This window comes from Malaclemys terrapin, chromosome 3 (genome assembly GCF_027887155.1).
Source record: "Malaclemys terrapin pileata isolate rMalTer1 chromosome 3, rMalTer1.hap1, whole genome shotgun sequence".
NCBI classification, from domain to species: Eukaryota; Metazoa; Chordata; order Testudines; family Emydidae; genus Malaclemys; species Malaclemys terrapin.
Genome location: NC_071507.1, coordinates 130,881,309 through 130,903,677, shown reverse-complemented (window position 1 = coordinate 130,903,677; position 22,369 = coordinate 130,881,309). Strand labels below are relative to the sequence as shown.

The 22,369-nt window shown below is 41.2% G+C and overlaps 1 long non-coding RNA gene across 2 annotated transcripts; it reads left to right on the top strand.

Moving 5' to 3' along the window:
- LOC128833490 (uncharacterized) lies at positions 1–17,260 on the top strand. Of its 2 annotated transcripts, none has more exons than XR_008444251.1 (3): positions 1–631; positions 4,828–4,882; positions 14,427–17,260. It is a non-coding gene; the product is annotated as an uncharacterized LOC128833490 (long non-coding RNA). The 2 variants fall into 2 exon arrangements; XR_008444252.1 differs by lacking the exon at positions 14,427–17,260 and adding an exon at positions 7,902–8,925.
- The last annotated feature ends 5,109 nt before the right edge of the window (positions 17,261–22,369 follow it).

Genomic DNA, 22,369 nt, shown 5'->3' with positions numbered 1-22,369 from the left:
CGCGCGAGCTGGGTTCTTACCACTCCATGAAACTTGAATGGAGCAGGGGTTCCAGGTGATGGTGGTAGCTGAGAGTCCGGAGTACTGGAGACAGGCAGTGCCCCCAGCATGATCAGTCAGGAGAAGATGAAGTCCCATGGAACTGACGCAGATGTTGGATACAGGCATCAGAACCCTTACTTCAGCATGGGTAGTGTTTTTTGTAGGGAAAGAACAATGGTTCAAGGGAGAACACTAGATTTGGGGTTTCCAGCTGTAGATCACCTCCCTGCAGATTCAACTAATGCACCTATCTTCAAGACATAAGTGGGCATAGGACACATGCTTCTCATTGGTATGTCCCATTTGCTAGCTTAGCCAGCTCCTTCTCTAGCATGCATCCGACTAAGTGGGTATTCACCCACAAAAGCTCATGCTCCAATACGTCTGTTAGTCTATAAGGTGCCACAGGACTCTTTGCTGCTTCTTTAGCATGTGGCTGTTGTGGAACTCACCATCAAGCACCTCTGTCTCAGTCTCCCCTAGGTACTTAACTCAGAATCGGTGGATTCCACTGATTTTCTAAGTGCGGTGACACTCCAGTTTGGATCCAGACAAGGCTTCCTGACTAACATTATACTATGTATAGAAGGTAGGTAAACTTCTATTGTTTCTTTATAGGTGATGAACCTCATTTTCAAGAGGCCATGAATAATGTAAACAAATATTAAAACAAATTTAAATACAGTTCCTAAATTATTTTATCTATTAGTCAAACAACATCGTTAAATTGTCTGTGAAGCTACCAGTTCTGCTGTTATGTTATGCTAAGGAAATGTGTAGCACTGAATGCAATCTTTTTTTTTTTTATAGCAATGAGTTATCCCCTTAGAGATACTCAGTAAGGATAAAGGAAAGGATTTCAGACACGATTTAAAATTTCCTACAGAGTGATCAAAATAACTGAGAACCCTTCATAACATTATGCCACTTCAGTAACTGTGTGTGTGTGTGTGTGTGTGTGTGTGTGTGTGTGTGTGTGTGTATTATATATATATATATATATATATATATATAACACACACACACACACATTGTCAGAAACCTTGAACAGATTGATTTATCAAGTTCATACGTTAGATAAACTGATGAAAAAAATAACTTTTTGAAATTATATTAGATAGAGATACCTCAAGTGAGGCAAAGACAAATGTGGGATTACTATTTTGCAAGATAAATACTCCTGTAACAAAGACATTACATAATTGCATAGCAATTGATGAGGATATAATTACTGCACACATTCATTAGCAGATAATTATTTGTCACTGGTAAAGTCTAAAAGATTTGAAGGTTAAGACAAGTATACAATAGAATTATATCCAAACCTGTATTAATTTTCTATCCTTCCCCTTCTTTAGTATCTAAATTAAGGTTACTTTCCCCATCAGCTCTGCATGTACACTCAACCAATCCCCTTCATAAAAGAAGTTTTCAGTGGCCAATTTCTCTAATATTTTCTATCCCATAGCCATGTTGTCAAGCCCAAAACATTATTTTCTTCTGCAAGATATATTTCCTTTCTTCCCATCTAGATTGCTTTCCCAAATAGTAGAGCCTAAAGATAACCTCCTAAATCCACATTTAGACCCTTAAACAGGGGACCTGATTTTCAAACGCATGAGCATCCAGCATCTCTCACTGAAGTCTAAAGATTCATCACTTTTGAAAATCAGGCCAAATTATAGGCAACCATGTTTTCCAAAATGTTGCCCCTTGTCTTTCAATTAGCCATCCTCCTGCTTCTGTCTTTTACCTTGCCACTGAAGTGCCCTGCATTGCAATGAAAATCTTACAGTGAGAAGTCACAGCCTGCTGTGGTAGCAATAGGCAGCTTTTCAGGATGGTGATAAAGCTGGCCTATTTTACCTTGTTTACCAAAGATCTAGAAAGAGCTGAAAGCTAAATATTAAAAGGACAGAGGAATGCTACTTTGGGACATTGTCCTAGAGAAGGACATTATGGAAATGTTATGCAGTTATGGCACAGCAGGACCATGAGAAAGGTAAGAGATTGGTTGAGAGGTACTTCCCTTCAGAAAATTTTAATAATTATAAATAAACCAACATTTTTTAAAAGGTTTGTAATAGAGATGCATAAACATCCATGAGGCCAAATCCATCCCGGGTCATGCAGAAGCTGCTCCCACTGAAGTCAAAGAGAGCCAGCCCTATGATAGCTGTATGTGTCATTAGCAATTTAGGCTGACGCAACTTGGCAAGACCTTAGAATGGCCTAAAACAGAAGATTTAGGCATGTCCTTATCATTCTTGAGTGCTGTGTTCTGCATCGTCCTTGAGTGCTCCTTTAGCATCTCGATTGCCCAGTGGCCCCACTGGTTGTTTAGCAGGCTTCCTGCTTCTGATAGATTTTTTTTTTTTTAATACATTACTTTTTGAGTCTTTGGCTAGCTGTTCTTCAAATTCTTTTTTGGCCTTCCTAATTATATTTTTACACTTCATTTGACAGAGTTTATGCTCCTTTCTATTTTCCTCATTAGGATTTAACTTCCACTTTTTAAAGGATGCCTTCTTGCCTCTCACTGCTTCTTTTACTTTGTTGTTTAGCCATGGTGGCATTTTTTTGGTTCTCTTATAAGCTTTTTAATTTGGGTATACGTTTAATTTGAGCCTCTATTATGGTGTCTTTAAAAAGTTTCCATGCATCTTGAAGGGATTTTTCTTTTTGTGCTGTACCTTTTAATTTCTGTTTAACCTCATTTTTGTGTAGTTCCCCTTTCTGAAATTAAATGCTACACTGTTGGGTCACTGTGGTGTTTTCCTCACCACAGGTATGTTAACTTTAATTATATTATGGTCACTATTACCAAACAGTCCAGCTATATTCAACTCTTGGACCTGATCTTGTGCTCCACTTAGGATTCAATCAGGAATTGCCTCTTCTTTTGGGGGTTCCAGGACTAGCTGCTCCAAGAATCAGTCATTTAAGTTGCCAAGAAACTTTATCCCTGCATCCCTTCTTGAGGTGATATGTACCCAGTCAATATGGGGATACCTGAAATCTCCCATTATTACTGATTTTTTTTTTTATTTTAATGGCCTCTCTAATCTTCCTGAGCATTTCACAGTCACTATTATCATCCTGGTCAGGTGGTCAGTAATATATCCCTACTTCTATATTCTTGTTATTCAAGCATGGAATTACTATCCTGTAGAGATTCTATGGTACAATTTGGTTCATTTATGATTTTTACTTCATTTGATTCTACGCTTTCTTTTACATATAGTGCCACTCCCTCAGGGCCAGCTCCAGGGTTTTGGCCGCCCCAAGCAGCCAAAACAAAACAAACAAATAAAACAAAACAAAAAGCCGCGATCTGCAGCGGCAATTTGGCGGGAGGTCCTTCCAGGGTCGGCTCCAGGGTTTTGGCCGCCCCAAGCAGCCAAAACAAACAAACCAAAAAAAAAAAGCCAGGATCACGATCTAAAAAAAGCCGTGATCGCGATCTGCGGCGGCAATTCGGCGGGAGGTCCTTCACTCCCAGGCGGAGTGAGGGACTGTCCGCCGAATTGCCGCCGAATACCTGGACCTGCCACCCCTCTCCGGAGCAGCCGCCCCAAGCACCTGCTTGAGAAGCTGGTGCCTGGAGCTGGCCCTGCACTCCCTCACCAGCATGACCTGCTCTGTCCTTCCAATATATTTTGTACCCTGGTATTACTGTGTCCCATTGATTATCTGCATTCCACCAAGTTTCTGTGATGCCTGTTATATCAATATCCTCATTTAAAACGAGACTCTAGTTCACCCATATTATTATTTAGACTTCAACAATTGGTATATAAGCACTTTAAAAACTTGTCACTTTTTAGCTGTCTGCCATTACATGATGTAATTGAATGGGTCTTTTTCTCTTTTGACTGTTTCTCATCAGATCCTACCTGTATTTTATCATCTTCCATCCTCTCTTCCTTATTAGGACATGGGGGAGAATTTATAAATGGAGATTCCCTAAGGGATGTCCAAACCATGTGCTCCTCCATACCTGTCGGCTTTCCCCCAACCATTAATTTAAATACTGTTTATGACATTTTTAATTTTAAGCACCAGCACTCCGGTTCCATTTTGGTTTAGGTGGAGCCCATCCTACCTGTATAGGCTCCTCCTTTCCCAAAAGTTTCCCCAGTTCCTAATAAATCTAAACCCCTCCTCCCTACACCATGGTCTCATCCACACATTGAGACCCTGCAGTTCTGCCTGTCTAACTGGCCCTGCGTGTGGAACTGAGCATCTCAGAGAATGCTACCATGGACTGTACTTCAATCTCTTACCTAGCAGCCTAAATTTGGCCTCCAGTACCTCTCTCCTATCCTTCCCCTATGTCATTGGTACCTACATGTACCATGACCACCAGCTACTTCCCAAGCCTGGCCTTGACCCAATATGGGGCCTTAAGCAAGTCACATGAGTACAAATACTACCACCCCAGTCCTCCAGGGTCACAGAGCCCTGATTACAACCAAAGTATCATTCAATTGTTCTGCTGAGGCACAGAGGATCCTGGGAGCATAAGAAAGTAGAATGCACCACCTACATACTGTGGAACCCAACTCAGAGGGAGTTTCTAAATACAGTCACAGACTAGGAGGTCAAGCTTGGAAGGGAACATGGGGAGAGTTAATGGATCCTTGACAATGCAGATCCACTGGCCATTTTTCCCTGCAAAGTGGGAGGGGAAGTTCAACACCCACAGCAATTGCCGCAGTAGAAGCCAGAGAACTGTACTGCTTCTCTATGGCCTGAGGTACAAGAGGTTTCTTTTCTTTCCAGGTCCCATTGGATCTCCAGTGCCTTCAGCCCAGTTACTCAAGCTCTGTGCATGACGGTAAGATATACCCCCCATCCTCTTTTCCAGTTTCTCCAACTAGTGAACGGAGATAAACAACTCTTACCTGCCTCTTCCTGGTTTCTGAGCATTTATCAATCAATTAAGCACTCTCACTCTTTTTCCCTGGCACAATGACTGTTCATTGTCATTATGACAGACTACAAATTTCCACTACAAATGACAATGAATAGTCAACAGTGTGAGAATGGCTCTATGGCAGGGTAGTTAAGGCACTTACCTTGGATGTGGAGACCCCAGTTAGACTCCTTGTTCCAGTGATTAATTATTCGGGCTGTCAAGTGATTAAAAAAATTAATCATGATTAATTGCACTGTTAACCAATAATAGAATACAATACAACAAATATTTTGGATATTTTTCTACATTTTCAATTGGTATTATATTGTTTAACAATGTGATTAAAACCGTGATTAATCGTGATTCTTTTTTTTTTTAGTTAATCACTTGAGTTAACTGCGATTAAGCAACAGCCCTATTAATTATTTATACAACCTGGAACAGCTTCAACACCAGAGGCTGAGAGAGCCCCATTGTATATTATCCCATAGCCCAGTTGCAAGGCTGCTCACAACATATGAGACCCAAGTTCAAATCTCTGCTCTATATCTGGGGGAAGGTGTGGGGGGAGGAATTGGACCTGGATCTCCCATCTGAGTACCCTAAACACTGGGCCTAAAGTTAAAAGGAGGCTGGTCATAGCATCTCCACTTGTTTATGAATGGCATCTAAGTCCTGAAAAATGTTTTGAGTGTGTAACTATTAGGCCATTCATGTTGAATTTGCAGGCAGTTTTAGGGTTGTCCAATACTGCATATTTTTTTCTTTTTTTTATAAAGAGAATACATTATTTGTCTGAAAAAGTTTGCCTAGCTCTAGTGAACTGTTCAGTAACATTTCATGGGTGCAGTTGTTGAAGGATATCTGCACATCTGGGAAGGAGGGAGAGAAGAATATTGAAGTGAGCAAGCAGATATACCATTTACAGTGTGTTCTGTTTGTAGAACTGATAGTTATAACTATTACAATTCAAATACATATCTCCAAATTTGAACTAATTGTATGAATTAATACACGAATCAATATGAGCATCAGCCTTCACACACAATGCTGGTACTATATCATCTGAACAATTCTGCAATTTTGTAATCAACTTTTTCTTCCTCTCCTCTGCAACCCCTTTTTGTAAGGAGATTAACCAATCAACCAGCTCCCACTATTAGGCATGACCATCCCCATCACAGTTTCGGACAGTTTTATTTTAACATTCACATGATCAAATTATTCAGGGAATAACACGTTTGTGCTTGTAAAGTTCAATATTGAAACTCAGACAGAATGTCATAACAAATTTAACCATGTTAAAAAAAAAAAAAAAAAAAAAAAAAAAAACAAGCATCTTTTGCCCTTTAGGGTACTAGAACAAAGTCACTGGACAACTTTACATGCCTCTAACAGTGCTAGTAGCATGAGAATTCTCTAGTTTTGACTATAGACTAATTAATTGCTGGAAAGGCGCTATTAGAGTCTGTCATGTCACTGATGCATATATTTATGACTCCATGAGAAATTAGTGACGTTATAGAAAGAACTGGCTATTAGAGAGCTGATACAGGGTATTGTGTCAGTAATACATGGATTAAGGGTCTCCAGGAGGACACACTGACGAGACAGACCATAATAGCTCAGTAAGAGGAATCATATTCCATCATATGATGCCAATGATTTATAGGTTAAGTACAGAGAACTGTCTCATATGCTGCCATTGAGATCACTAGAAAACAGATTAATTTTTTCCAACTAGCATCTTTTGCAACACACATTTCAAAGAAAATTAAAAACAAATTTATGTATTTGGAAATGCCTAATTCATGAGTTTGAGAAGAGTGGCTTATCTATCCTATCATCGAGAGGCATGATATAAACTACTGAAAACTGAGACGCTATTAACTGTAGCTTTCCTTGCTTTATTAGATTTAAGCTAAAACCTCACTGTTGTTTAGGTGAATTGTATGTATAGTACCAAAAGAAAAATTAAAAATCATTTTACCACACTTATTTACTATTTGTATTGAAGTAGCACCTACAGGTCTCAACAAAAACTGGGGCCTCATTGTGTTATGCACTGAAGAAATACATAGTAAGACAAAAAGTATATAATTTAACTATAAATATTTAGTTTCCCCATTTTACAGCTGGTGAACTGAGAAGTTAAATGACTTGCCCATGTTCACACAAGTAGTTTGTGTCAGAAAAAACATTGAACACTGATCTAAGTCCCAGTTCAGTGCCTTAACCACAACACCATCCTTTCTCGTGGCAAATATTACTTTAAATTATTGTGTATGTGTATATGTATTATTTAGAACATGAACATTTAAGAAAATTGTGTCCAGAAATATAAAATATTTTAAAAAGTGGATCCTACACTATCTAGTCATAGATTTCAAGGCCAGAAGGGACCGCTGTGATTATCTAGTCTGTAGTCCTGTATAAAACAAGAAATTCCATTAATTTATTCCTGACTGAACTAGAGTATATCTTTTAGAAAAAGGGCGGGGTGGAACAAACAAACAAAAAAACCACCCCCCACAACCCTTGGTAAGCTGATCCAATGATTAGTTATCTTCACTTTTTGTCTGCTAAACTGAAGAGCCCATCACAAAAAAGTGTTGTACTCCCCATGTACGTACTTATTGACTCATGAAGTCACCACTTAACCTTCTCTTTGTTAAACTGAATACATTGAGCTCCTGAAGTCTATCACTAAAAGGCATGTTTTAATCATTCTCATGGTTTATCTCTAACCCCTCTCCAATTTATCAATCTCCTTGAATCGGCTTAATTTTTGATGTATTTAAATATAAACAAACAATTACATAGCCACTCAAACATCCCATCAGAGAACAAGGACTAACTCACATATCTATTACATTTTTTTTAATTTTGGCAAAACAGAGGCAAAAATCCCCAACCTGACAATCATGATTTCTTGCAGGCATGAATGAAGTATGAAGACTGGATTCTGAAGCCTGACTCTACCCAGGCCAATACCCTCCTCTATGTAGCTGCTCAGGATAGTCCACCATTCATACCAGGGATTAATCCTATCCTCCTGCCTTGCACTTTTAGCATTCCCTTATTATCAGAAAAATGTTTACAAATTCAGTGGATGCTGCAGGCAAGCCAAATAAAGTCAATAGCATACGATTACTGCTATGCAATTGCACCAGTCATAAAAATAACATTGTTTAGCTAAAAAGCAAACACGTCAAATGTGTGAAAAAAAGACACTGCAGTGCATTTCACAGAATGGTACAGTGCCAAGGGATCAGAGTAGCATCCGGGTTCATAAGACAAGAACATAAGCTTCCACCTACTCCATACAAAACATTCTTGCAGCACAGAGAAAACAGAGATGACAAATGAGAATCATTTACCTGAAAATATTCTTGAATAAGAAGAGACAATAAAGAGAGAAGAGCAAAAAGGCTCCTTTTTAAAATACTAAACATACCTCACAAATGTGGCTTGTTTTTAAAGTGCAGTTTTACTTTGAAAATAGGCTATGTAAAAGATAGCACCTTCTTACTCAGGCCTGTTGCCTGAGTCTAGTTGGACTCATATCTGTCAAAAATAAGGGGTAATAAATCGAAAAGAATGTCAGTCAGGTAGAACAAATACAGCTCTGACAGAGTGAACTGGATACTTTTGTGTCTTGTACAGCATCAGTACAGTTGCATAACTAAGAGTTTCAAGGTATGTCTACACTGCAAAAAAAAAGACCTGCAGCAGTGAGTGTCAGAGCACAGGTCAACTGATTCAGGCTCACACTCCGGGGCTTAAAAAAACAAAAAACAAAAAAAAAAAAAACCACAGAAGTGTAGACATTTGGCCTCAGGCTGAAGCACGGGTTCTGAAATCCGAGGGGAGTGGGTCTCAGAACTTGGACATATGCCTAAGCCCCATTCTCTACCTCAGATTTTTTGCTATGTAGCCAAATCGACCTGGCTGCAGGTTTTTTTTTTTTTTTTGGGGGGGGGGGGGAAAGAGGGGGAGGCAGTGTAGACATATCCTCAATTGCAAAGCTACTTTACAGTCCCATTATTTTCTCTGTTTTGCTCTCAGTTACACTTATGCAACCCCACTGAAAGTAATAGAGTTGCAGAACTGTATCTGAAGGCAATACTTGACCTGCAGAATCTTTATTACTGGTAATACATGAGTCTGATAGAAGACAGCTGAACTTCCAGATCCCAGCCTGAGTTTTCAGGTCTGGCAGATAGAAAAGCCATCTCTATTTGTAAACTACTTGTGATTGGGAAATTATTGAGAAAAAATAACCACTGAACACAACACCATTTTATAGTCAATTTTCAGATAGCGATACACTTTAAGAATTAATCACATCCTGCTGCTTATTCCTTACTTGAAGTCAAAATGCTCCATTTTTGATATCACAATTGGTTGCTATAGAAATGATAATCAGGCCACAACAGGGAATCATGATTTCAGGTGAAGAATAAGGAGCATGAGCAGATGAACCCTTAAGGAACAGAGAGCTATTTCTCTTGCTTCGGTCATAATAAGTGCAGACAACAGAAACGAAATACACTATATACATAAATAAATGTACAGTACAAACAGCTTATTTTGAATTTTGAGAAATATGCAATTCTATCTGGAGGTGAATAAAAACACATACATATGCAGAAACATCTTGCTCTTGAAGGCCACCATCCTGCAAAAACAGTACAAACTGTGAGTAGCCCTTTGATGTTAATGGGACTACTCACAGTGAGTGAAGTTAAGCATGTGCTTAAGTGTTTGCAAGATTCGACCTAAATAATATGACCTAGATAAAGCTAAAATTTCACTCCTCAGCATCCCTTCTTTATTTTGTACGAGAATTCAATGTGAATGTAACCCCTGATTGTAAGGTATTCTTTATAATTAGATATTGCATTCACTGATTTTTAACCAGATTCATGAGGGAGTAGGAAGCTTGGAATATAGCAAAAGATTCTAATTTCCCAACAGGAAATAATAAGTAATACCTGGCTCTTTCATAGCATATTTCATTAGTAGATCTCAAAGGCTCAGATCAAAGGGAGTTAGGTGCCCAAATACCTTTGAAGATCTGAATCAAAGTGCTTAACAAAAGAGATCACTATCATTATCCCCATATTAGAAATGATGAGGCTGAGAAAGAGGGAGGTAAGGTGGTTTCCCCAAGGTCACCAAGCAAGCCAGTGGCACAATCAGGAAGAGAGCCTATGTCCCCTGAATCCCAATCCAGCACTATTTGCTAGGCAACACTGCCTCCCTAAATAAATGAAAGCAAGACAACATATGCTAACACAGTGGTCCTCAAACTTTTCCATACTACAACCCCCATGTTACCAAAACAAAACACAAAACAAAACAAACAGTTCAGGATATCTTTCCATCTACACAAAAAAGAAAGAGGGAGGTCATAACTGGGATGTGGTCACAACTTCCCAGGTTGAAAACCATTATGCTAAAAGATTATTAGAGGCATAGAACAGCTTCCATACAAGGAAAGATTAAAAAGAGTGGATAAAGAGATTAGAAAAGAGACAACTAAGGGAGTGGACATTATAGAAATCTATAGAGTCATTAATGGTGTGGACAAAGTGAATAGGAAAGCGTTATTTACCCCTTCACATAACACAAGATACAGGGGGCTCACTCTTGAAATTAATAGGCAGCAGGTTTAAAACAAACATAAGGAAGGACTTCTTCACAGTAACCTGTCTAACTTGTTGGTGGGACATGTTGCGAAGGCCAAAAGTATAACTAGCTTCAAAAAAAGTATTAGATAAATTCATTAAGGATGGGTCTATTAATGTCTATTAAGATTTCTTACCCATACCCTTTTGTTTTATGTTAAGGAGTCCTTGAGAACAGAGCTGCTTTAAAGAGGTGGGAGAAAGGGAAAAAAAAACAAACCAACCATTATTCCCTCTCCTCTCTAAGATCTTATTGTTTAGTTCCTTCCCTCACCTGAAATTTCTTTTCCTTGTGGTATGTGGGTATAAATGAATGCTATCTTTTCAACTCTTCTCCAGAGCAGAGAGGAAATAAACTTTCTTTTTATTTCCCTTATTAAGGACTTCCTTCATTAGTGGAGTTATTTCTAAAATAGAGCTGGAAGAAAAAACTGCTACAAAGATTCTTACCTGAAAAGGAAGTATCAACAGCTGCTCATTTATTGGAGTTTGACCCAGAAAAAAAAAAAAAAAAAAAAAAAAAAAAAAAAAGAATGAACCTGAATTCATCAACTTTCAAATAATTGGTTGCTATTAGGCTGCAACCAGCTCAACTGTGGCAAGTTTCAGGAAGTCACAGGTGTAGCGCTCTGTGATCAGGCAAAATGGGTAGCGTGGGTGCTTAACACCTCTGAAAAATCAGACCACTTTTATTGGGCTTCAAAATATAGAGTTAAGAACTGAACTTCAAGGCATGCAAATTTGAAAATTTAGACCCAATTGAACTTAATTTTCAAGAATGCTACTCATTGTTGTCCTAAGGTTATGTACCTTCCACACAAATATGATGTCCCCTTATTTTTCATGTTGAAAATTATTTTAATAAAAAGCCATGAAATTGAGGTTATCATTTTAATTGTCCTGCATGAATAATTGTTTGTATCTCTCATTTTGGGCCTTGTTACACTCCGAATCCCACATTTGGGCCTGGGGAGAAATAAGATTCTGAACAAAGTTCACATTTCTTTACAGTATAGCAACCTTATCTCTCTACAGTATAGCAACCTTATCTCTCTCTCATGGGTTACTGTGGATATTTTTAGTTTAATTTTGATTTTACTAAATATTTTCTTCTAAAAGGCTCTATTTATTTTAAAATACCATCAGTTAATGAATTGATCAAATGATAGATTGCAGAGGAGAAAATATCTGTATTGAATAATTGATATTTGAGAATAATGTGTGTGGAGTTGCATGGGAAGTTTATGCAACATTGATTAGTGGTATAATTATGGGTTTAGATAACCTTCCATTTGATGCTGATCTATGTCCATGCTTACTGTGTACCTGTATATGTCCTGTCCTGCATGCTTCTACATGTACACTGACCTGTATGCTGGTGCAGAACCCTCTTAAAACTAATGGAGCTGTTCATAGGCACAGAAGCCTACCTAGAGCAGCAGAATGTAGTTAGTCGCAAAAAAAAAACAAACTTCCTCTACATTTCTCATACTCTCTAGACCCGTTAATCCCTCGTATGTCATTTCTTTAAAAATATCCTCCCAAGTTCACTGTATTAGTGTATTATAAAGATTTCCTGAGTGGGTTACCTTGAGGGGGTAGGGACCCTCCCTCTGAATGGGAGGGGGAGGGGAGCTACTGGGACTTGTGGGGATGGGCCAGCCAGCTCCTGGCTGGGAAGAGGTGTCCTGGTAGTTCCTACGGTCATTCCTATGGCAGTTCCTGGATACCTTGTGCTCAGTGCTGCCCCCAGGCAGCTGGTGCTCATGCTCCTATCCTTCTTCTGGAACTGGTGTCTCTATTATGACCTGTGGTGGTCCTACCTGCTCCCCAGCAGCCAACCATATCTCATGTGAGATGGTGGCCCTCCTCCGGGTGCCAGATTAGTCTCCTTCCCTGCATGTGAAACATCGATCTGACCCATCCCACCCCCAATATTCCACTGAGGGGGTACTAGTCCCACCCCTAGTTCCACTGTCTCTGGGGATACCAATATTTCCTTTGTAGCTTCCCAAGACAACAATGGCAAGCAAACATGAAGCATACTTTCAAGTTTCACTCATATTTCCATGCTCTCATTTGTGGATAATATAAAGAGTTGCATCACCGCTGTACTCATTTATTTATTTGTCAGCCCAATTAGTTGTGCATATGTTATGCTGTAGTTTATTTTTAATACTAGATTTGCAATTGGTACCGGAAAATAAGACCTGTCAAAGCATGGATTCATTGTGAGAAAAAAATTCTCCTCTGAGTTAGTGAATAAAAATGAAACATTTTAGCCACTGTGCAGCTATCAGCAGTCAGAACTAGGATTGGTACTACGGCTCCATAAATACTCATTAAAAGAACTAACTACTGTAGATGGTTATAAGTACATTAGCTAGAGAGCCTCTTAGCACAATATAATAGATGTGTAGGATATGTGCAGACTTCATCTGATGGGGTCTTCTTCTTTTCCTCAAGGGAGTTATCAAAGTCTGTTTAAACTAAGCAAACAGATCTGGTGTAGGATTTTACCTGTACGGAGGATGGATTAAAAGTGTTTACTAATGAAGGCTAAAATAGTGTCACTGGGGTAGAAGACTTCTTAGGAACAGTATAATTATTAAGGTGTGAAAATCACAGGAAAAGCCCAGATTTGTGTTTCTTGCCTGGCTGAAAATGATAATCATTATCTTTAATCATGGTAGATATCCCAAAAAAACAAGTCAAACAAATATGGACCTAACTAAAGGACAGGAATCATCTCCTTTCTTTCTCTTCCTCCATTACGTTTGCTACTACAGATTAGCTATACTGCGTTGTTTAGCATGTGAAACGGACTGGAATGTCAAAAGATGAGTCAGACAATCATGCTAATATTCTCTGTCATTAATTCTTAAGAAATGTTCTATACATAACCACTGAAACAACCATAGTACATGTGTGCATTTCCATCGGAGCACAGATCAGGCTATTTCCTGGGGATCAATGATCGAATGGGGTTAATAGCCCTTGGCTGCACATCAGGCTAACTCCTTTTAGAAGGTCATAAATTGCAAGAAAATGTCCTACTTCTTGATTGCTATTACTTAACTAGTAATGTGTGTTTTGGTCACTTCAGATCCATGGCCTGTGTCATGCTTCCATAAATCTCTCTAGTGCACTAGTTCCAGTCAATGGTGTGCTATTAATTAGCAAAGCTATACCAGTACCAATCTCTTCAAATCTTCCCTTTGTAAATTCATTCTAGTCTTCAGAAAGCTCCTGGAAAAATCAATGTAATGTACCACATTATAAAATATCCAATGAAGTTATAAACTATATAAAGAGGTGAGTTAGGAGAAGGAATTTAGGAGAGGCACAGAGAGAGAGAATGGTTGATTCTATAGCCTACTGGTTAGGGCACCCACCTGGGAGGCGGGAGACCAGGGTCCACAGTTTCCAACTTTCACGCAGTTAATAAGCCCTGACTTTCACAATAAGCCAAAAATCAAGCTAATCCCATTTCAAAACAAGGCCAAAACAAGCCAATCCCTAAGAACCCCAACACTCTATGTGACTAGAAACTCCCCCCCCCCAGCATGCAGACTGGGACTGTGGTAAGCATGCGGTGAACCCCTGACTCTCTCCCCCACCACCCCTGCTTGCCCCTTGCCCCTGCTTGCTGGGGGCTGATCAAAAAAAAAAAAAAAGAAATAACAAGCTACAAGCCAAAAACTAGCCAACAAGCAACTCACAAGCCGATTAAGCCAAAAGCAAGCCCAATTTCTGTGATTTTTCCACAGGTTTGGCATGTCTGCCTGGGTCACGTCCTTTTGCTCCAATGACTGATTATCCAAAATGAAACAGCTTCAACAGGAGAGATTAAGAAGGCAACATCCCATAGTTTAGGGCATCTACATAAGAGGGGTGAGACCCCGTTCAATGTCTTTCTCCCCAGCTGGCAGAGAAAATAATTGAAGCTTGGTCTTCTTATCCCAGGTGAGTATTCTAACCACTAGACTGATGGCTACAAGAGAGCTAATATTTGCACCTCTTCCAGCTGGATTCTGAAGGGAGCCTGATTCTATGGGTGTCCTCAGAGCCACTTACTGGATTGGGAACTGCAGGTAACAGGTATTCTCCTCCCCTCCTCCACCCCACGTTCCCATGGATAATGCTGGGGCTTAAGTGTCCAGATACCTAGAGTGAGCCAGCAGTTTGCATGCTCAGAGGCAGAAATTTAGGTACCTAGGGAATTTTTACAGCAGACATTTAGGTTACAAGTGTGTCTAGGCTCCTACAGAGTAAGGCAGAAGCTGAGAGGGGGTTTTGTGGATTTGTGATACCCAAAATTGGGATTGTGGTGCCTAAATCCCTTTGCAAATCTGGGCCTTATTGGCTTTGTAAAACAATGTAATAATACTGTCAATACTTGGGCATATTTTTCAACTGATTTCATAGATTATTTTATTTATCATGCCTGCATTCTGATTCTAATAACTTCTATTACTTCCATTACTGAAAGAATTGGCTCCTTGATTTAACTGTACCAAATTATCCCAATGACATTTAAGGCTCTTCCATTTATCTAAATTTACTTTCAGCAAAAGCTTACATGTTCTGCCAGATCTTCAGCTGGCATAGATGAGGGTAATTCTTTTGACTTTAACCAGTTACAGATCTGTACCATAATACCACTTGAAGGTCCTTCAGAAGTGTGGGAAACCTTCCCTATACTTTTTACATGAGAAATATCAGTTTCAAATGAAGATTTATTTTTAATTAAAAACAAAACAAAAAAAACTTTTCATTAGACCATCAGAGTGCTCTGTGTCCAGAGATAATCCAAATTTTCCCTTGTAAATCCTTAAAGAAAAATCTTACATATTGTAACCAATGAAACCACTAGGGGAACAGAAAATATTTCCAAATGTCACTAATTTAATACAGAATAATGTTCTGTTCCGAATACTATAAGGAAGTTTATAGAAACTTCTTTCGTTCTATAGAAAGATCAACATTTTATATTCAATTGTATAGGACATCTCTATAGGATGTATTTCTGCATGTGTAATCTATAAAACATTAAAGTTCTCAACCTAAACTTTTGCATTTTAAACCAGAACGTGTAAGACTAAGCTTAACACACTGCAATTTGCCTTTCATTTTGAACTACAAATTGAACCTTTTATATTACTGTACTGTATCCTGAACATGATGTTCTGTAGGCTTCTATTAGTTTAGATTGGCTGCTATGGAAACTGGAGTGTGTGTGTGTGTGGAGGGGGGTTTAACCCAAGTCATTTGTCTTTTTCCTCATTTCTTTAAAACAAAATTCAATAATGGCCTAAACAAGTAAAGACAACATATTGTTTGGGAGGGGTAACTGATCAGTCTAGAATTTTGGGAGTGTGGAGTATATTTAGCATTCACAAAAAGCGACAGATATGCACTGATGTCCTCTATTTATACTGAGAACATGTTTGTTGTTATATGTTAAAAATTTTACACCACCGGGAGAGCATTTTAGGAGCACATCTAGAGTCAGCATAACTGATGGAAGAATTCATTCTCTCTCTCCTTGGAAAATATGGGAGTTCAAGGTGGTGAAGACAGGATGTTCATCAAAGTAGTTGAAAATGAATGCATTGCTCCCTTGAGGATACTCTGAATTCTAACTCTGGAACTACTAATGTCAGATATTTGGACTTTTAGGGTCTTGATTATTAACAAAATAATTATATAAAATTATGTGCCCATTTTGCATGTGCAATTGTATTCCTAATTTATATTTCCATATGATTCCACAACTAAATGGATAATTTGTATGCAGAAATATTCACGAAAATACATAACTGGCCATTTGTACACAGCATCAGCTGATTTATGTGAGCAATCATGGTAACTGAGTGGGTAAATTAGAGCTTTGTTTCTTGTAACCTCTATATCTATTCCCAGCTGCATGATGTACACAACCGCTGCTCCACACGGAGAATAAACTTGTAGGCCATGAACCAAGATATGTTTGCATTGTATGAAGGTCATGTCACCATTATGATCTGTATCCTGTTTTGAATTTACAATGCAAAATCTTTTCAAGTATTCTCCCTCATCAATGTCCACAGTAGCGATCTTATTTCCAGGGGAACAAAGGGATTACTGGGTTGCAGGTCCTTTGCTACTCACCTAGATATTAGTATATATCAGGGGTGAAAGTGAGCCAGTATGGGCCAGTACGGTGTGCCGGTAAGAACCCTCACTGGCCCATACCCAGCCCACATTAAAGCACTGCTGCTGCAGCGCTTTAAAGACGGTCCTTTGCCGCAGTAGCGTTTTAACATACCCCCCCCCAGAACATTAAAGCACTGCCATGGCAAAGGACCCTGCAGCGCTTTAATGTCCCTGCCCTTTTTGCCCCCCCACCCCGCAGCCACCGACGGGTGAGGGGGGGCAAAGGGAGCAGTTGTCCTGGGGCCGGCGATTTAAAAGGACCCATGGCTCTGGACGCTGCTTCCGCTAGCACAGCAGCGGCGTCTGGAGCCCTAGGCCCTTTAAATCAGCACGGGAGCCCTGGGCGGTGTGGGCCAGGCGCCCTGGAAGGGCTGGTTGGGGGATGCTGACCCCCCCAATCCCACCCCTTCCACCCAAGGTCCCTCCCTGCTGCTTGCCAGGAGCTAGGATACACGATGTGACGGAGAGACTGCCGAGACTCATCAAGCCCTCGGATCGCTACCCCTTCCTGCTTCTCCACGTGGGCACCAATGATACTGCCAAGAATGACCTTGAGCAGATCACTGCAGACTACGTGGCTCTGGGAAGAAGGATAAAGGAGTTTGAGGCGCAAGTGGTGTTCTCGTCCATCCTCCCTGTGCAAGGAAAAGGCCGGGGTAGAGACCGTCGAATCGTGGAAGTCAACGAATGGCTACGCAGGTGGTGTCGGAGAGAAGGCTTTGGATTCTTCGACCATGGGATGGTGTTCCAAGAAGAAGGAGTGCTAGGCAGAGACGGGCTCCACCTAACGAAGAGAGGGAAGAGCATCTTCGCCAGCAGGCTGGCTAACCTAGTGAGGAGGGCTTTAAACTAGGTTCACCGGGGGAAGGAGACCAAAGCCCTGAGGTAAGTGGGGAAATGGGATCCTGGGAGGAAGCACAAGCAGGAGAGCGCAAGAGGGGAGGACTCCTGTCTCATGCTGAGAAAGAGGGATGATCGTTGAGTTATCTTAAGTGCCTATACACAAATGCAAGAAGCCTGGGAAACAAGCAGGGAGAACTGGAAGTCCTGGCACAGTCAGGGAACTATGATGTGATTGGAATAACAGAGACTTGGTGGGATAACTCACATGACTGGAGTACGGTCATGGATGGATATAAACTGTTCAGGAAGGACAGGCAGGGCAGAAAAGGTGGGGGAGTTGCGTTGTATGTAAGAGAGGAGTATGACTGCTCAGAGCTCCGGTATGATACTGCAGAAAAACCTGAGAGTCTCTGGATAAAGTTGAGAAGTGTGAGCAACAAGGGTGATGTCGTGGTTGGAGTCTGCTATAGACCACCAGACCAGGGGGATGAGGTGGACGAGGCTTTCTTCTGGCAACTAGCAGAAGTTGCTAGATCACAGGCCCTGGTTCTCATGGGAGACTTTAATCACCCTGATATCTGCTGGGAGAGCAATACAGCGGTGCACAGGCAATCCAGGAAATTTTTGGAAAGTGTAGGGGACAATTTCCTGGTGCAAGTGCTGGAGGAACCAACTAGGGGCAAAGCTTTTCTTGACCTGCTGCTCACAAACAGGGAAGAACTAGTAGGGGAAGCAAAAGTGGATGGGAACCTGGGAGGCAGTGACCATGAGATGGTCGAGTTCAGGATCCTGACACAAGGAAGAAAGGAGAGCAGCAGAATACGGACCCTGGACTTCAGAAAAGCAGACTTTGACTCCCTCAGGGAACAGATGGGCAGGATCCCCTGGGAGAATAACATGAAGGGCAAAGGGGTCCAGGAGAGCTGGCTGTATTTTAAAGAATCCTTATTGAGGTTGCAGGAACAAACCATCCCGATGTGTAGAAAGAATAGTAAATATGGCAGGCGACCAGCTTGGCTAAACAGTGAAATCCTTGCTGATCTTAAACGCAAAAAAGAGGCTTATAAGGAGTGGAAGATTGGACAAATGACCAGGGAGGAGTATAAAAATATTGCTCAGGCGTGCAGGAGTGAAATCAGGAAGGCCAAATCACACTTGGAGTTGCAGTTAGCAAGAGATGTTAAGAGTAACAAGAAGGGTTTCTTCAGGTATGTTAGCAACAAGAAGAAAATCAAGGAAAGTGTGGGCCCCTTACTGAATGAGGGAGGCAACCTAGTGACCCAGGATGTGGAAAAAGCTAATGTACTCAATGATTTTTTTGCCTCTGTCTTCACGCACAAGGTCAGCTCCCAGATTGCTGCACTGGGCAGTACAGCATGGGGAGAAGGTGACCAACCCTCTGTGGAGAAAGAAGTGGTTCGGGACTATTTAGAAAAACTGGACGTGCACAAGTCCATGGGGCCGGATGCGCTGCATCCGAGGGTGCTAAAGGAGTTGGCGGGTGAGATTGCAGAGCCATTAGCCATTATTTTTGAAAACTCATGGCGATCGGGGGAGGTCCCAGATGACTGGAAAAAGGCTAATGTAGTGCCCATCTTTAAAAAAGGGAAGAAGGAGGATCCGGGGAACTACAGGCCAGTCAGCCTCACCTCAGTCCCTGGAAAAATCATGGAGCAGGTCCTCAAGGAATCAATTATGAAACATTTAGAGGAGAGGAAAGTGATCAGGAACAGTCAGCATGGATTCACGAAGGGGAAGTCGTGCCTGACTAACCTAGTTGCCTTCTATGATGAGATAACTGGCTCTGTGGATGAGGGGAAAGCAGTGGATGTGTTATTTCTTGACTTTAGCAAAGCTTTTGATACTGTCTCCCACAGTATTCTTGCCACCAAGTTAAAGAAGTATGGGCTGGATGAATGGACTGTAAGGTGGATAGAAAGCTGGCTAGATCGTCGGGCTCAACGGGTAGTGATCAATGGCTCCATGTCTAGTTGGCAGCCGGTTTCAAGTGGAGTGCCCCAAGGGTCGGTCCTGGGGCCGGTTTTGTTTAATATCTTTATTAATGATCTGGAGGATGGTGTGGACTGCACTCTCAGCAAGTTTGCAGATGACACTAAACTAGGAGGCGTGGTAGATACACTAGAGGGTAGGGATCGGATACAGAGGGACCTAGACAAATTAGAGGATTGGGCAGAAAAAAACCTGATGAGGTTCAACAAGGACAAGTGCAGAGTCCTGCACTTGGGACGGAAGAATCCCATGCACTGCTACAGACTAGGGACCGAATGGCTAGGTAGCAGTTCTGCTGAAAAGGACCTAGGGGTCACAGTGGATAAGAAGCTGGATATGAGTCAACAGTGTGCTCTTGTTGCCAAGAAGGCTAACGGCATTTTGGGCTGTATAAGTAGGGGCATTGCCAGCAGATCGAGGAACGTGATCGTTCCCCTTTATTCGACATTGGTGAGGCCTCATCTGGAATACTGTGTCCAGTTTTGGTCCCCACACTACAAGAAGGATGTGGAAAAATTGGAAAGAGTCCAGCGGAGGGCAACAAAAATGATTAGGGGTCTGGAGCACATGACTTATGAGGAGAGGCTGAGAGAACTGGGATTGTTTAGTCTCCAGAAGAGAAGAATGAGGGGGGATTTGATAGCAGCCTTCAACTACCTGAAGGGGGGTTCCAAAGAGGATGGAGCTCGGCTGTTCTCAGTGGTGGCAGATGACAGAACAAGGAGCAATGGTCTCAAGTTGCAGTGGGGGAGGTCCAGGTTGGATATCAGGAAAAACTATTTCACTAGGAGGGTGGTGAAACACTGGAATGCGTTACCTAGGGAGGTGGTGGAGTCTCCTTCCTTGGAGGTTTTTAAGGCCCGGCTTGACAAAGCCCTGGCTGGGATGATTTAGCTGGGAATTGGTCCTGCTTTGAGCAGGGGGTTGGACTAGATGACCTCTTGAGGTCCCTTCCAACTCTGATATTCTATGATTCTATGATTCCCCTTCTGGGGGCCGGAGTGTCCCCCCATACCAGTAAGTGTCCTGACTACTTTCACCCCTGCTATACAAGTCTGTCTGTTAGTCTGGGATAGAACTTTGGGTTTGACTTTTTGATACTCTTATACTAATATGTGTAAACAAGGGACAAGACACTGTAATGTTGCTTCTGCCTAGTCAGCTGGATTTGTTAGAGTGTTACTGGAGAGCACACTTTAAGGATTGCCTCAACCCCTATCTCAAGGCAAAATCAAACAACCAGTTGGGAGGGGCAAAGGGGTTTGGGGGGAGGTATAAAACACTAAAAGACCAAAGAAATGCTGACCAGAGCACAACCTCACTCCTTACCCCTCCCATGGGGTAAAAAGAGGTGGGATGAAGACCCCAAACTGGAACATGATGCTAAGTTGTAAGGGGTGGGACTGTGGGCATGTATTTCAGGTATATTTGGGCCTGCTAAGAAGGAGGAGGTGGGAATAGGGGGAATGGGAAATGAGAATGTTGAATGGAGATATAGGCAAGGCTCTGTGGTGTCAGAGCTGGGAAGGGGGATATGGGGTAAATGCTCTGAGGTGTCAGAGCTGGGAATGGAACACTGGGAAACAGCTTCTGCCGGCATGTAGAGCTATGGACATGTTTTCTTGAAACTAACCCCAATAAACATTGCATTGTCTACATTTTGGACTTCTGGTCTTTTGCCGCTTGCTGTCTGCATGACAAGAACCAGGGGAGTGGGAGGGTGAAGGGAAAGCCCTCTAACACTAGACCGAATCAAAGACAGCAAGAGAGAAATGCTTCCACATGGAGGATAACATTGGTGTCAATAACCATCGCCAGTCCATCAGGATATTCAATCAGAAGTGAGATGGCATCATACATTGTGCTTTATTATATGAGCCAAGATGACAGGACCATGCATGGGCTTCCACGCTCCTTAGTACCCTACAAGATGAGCAAGAAAAAGAGGGAACAGAGTTAGCAAAGCAAGAGGGGAAGCAATATTTGGGGGACTAGGAGGAGACTTGCAGGAGGTAGCAGTCATCGGGTGGAGCTTTTAAACCCATCTGGAGCTGCTTTTCCCTGGCTAGAACACATCTCCAACTTTACATGACTGAAAAATATTTCAGAAGCTAGTAGGTGCAAACTTGAATTCACTGCTCTCCTCATCCCACTAGCTTGTGAACTTTTCAAGGTATGCTCCAGTTGTCTCAACCAGACGTTAGCATGTGAAGCAAAGCTTTGGTTGAAGTCACAGCCAATGCTATGAAGAAAAGTTGTGTTTGGGCTGGTTGAGGAGGTGAAGGATGGGGGATGGGACAGTTTTCCCCACTATGGAAATATCAAAAAATTCCATGCATTTTACCTCTTAAATGGGAATAATACACATTAGTAGGGCTAATTGCTTACCATTTTTCAATTTCCAGGAAAATTTTTGAATGAAACAAACCCTTCTCTTTTCCTCCCAAAAAATTATATGAAAACATTTGATTTTTCATCAAAATGAAAAATATCACTTTGATTCCATTTGAAATGAAAAATGTTTGTTCAATGGACTTCTTACCTTATTTTCCTAATGGGGAAAAAAAGGGAGACAAAGCTTTCTCCCCATCCTCCAAATCCTTATAATTGGAATGAAAACACAAAATGTTTGTTTTGTTTCATTTTGACAAAATGAATGAAG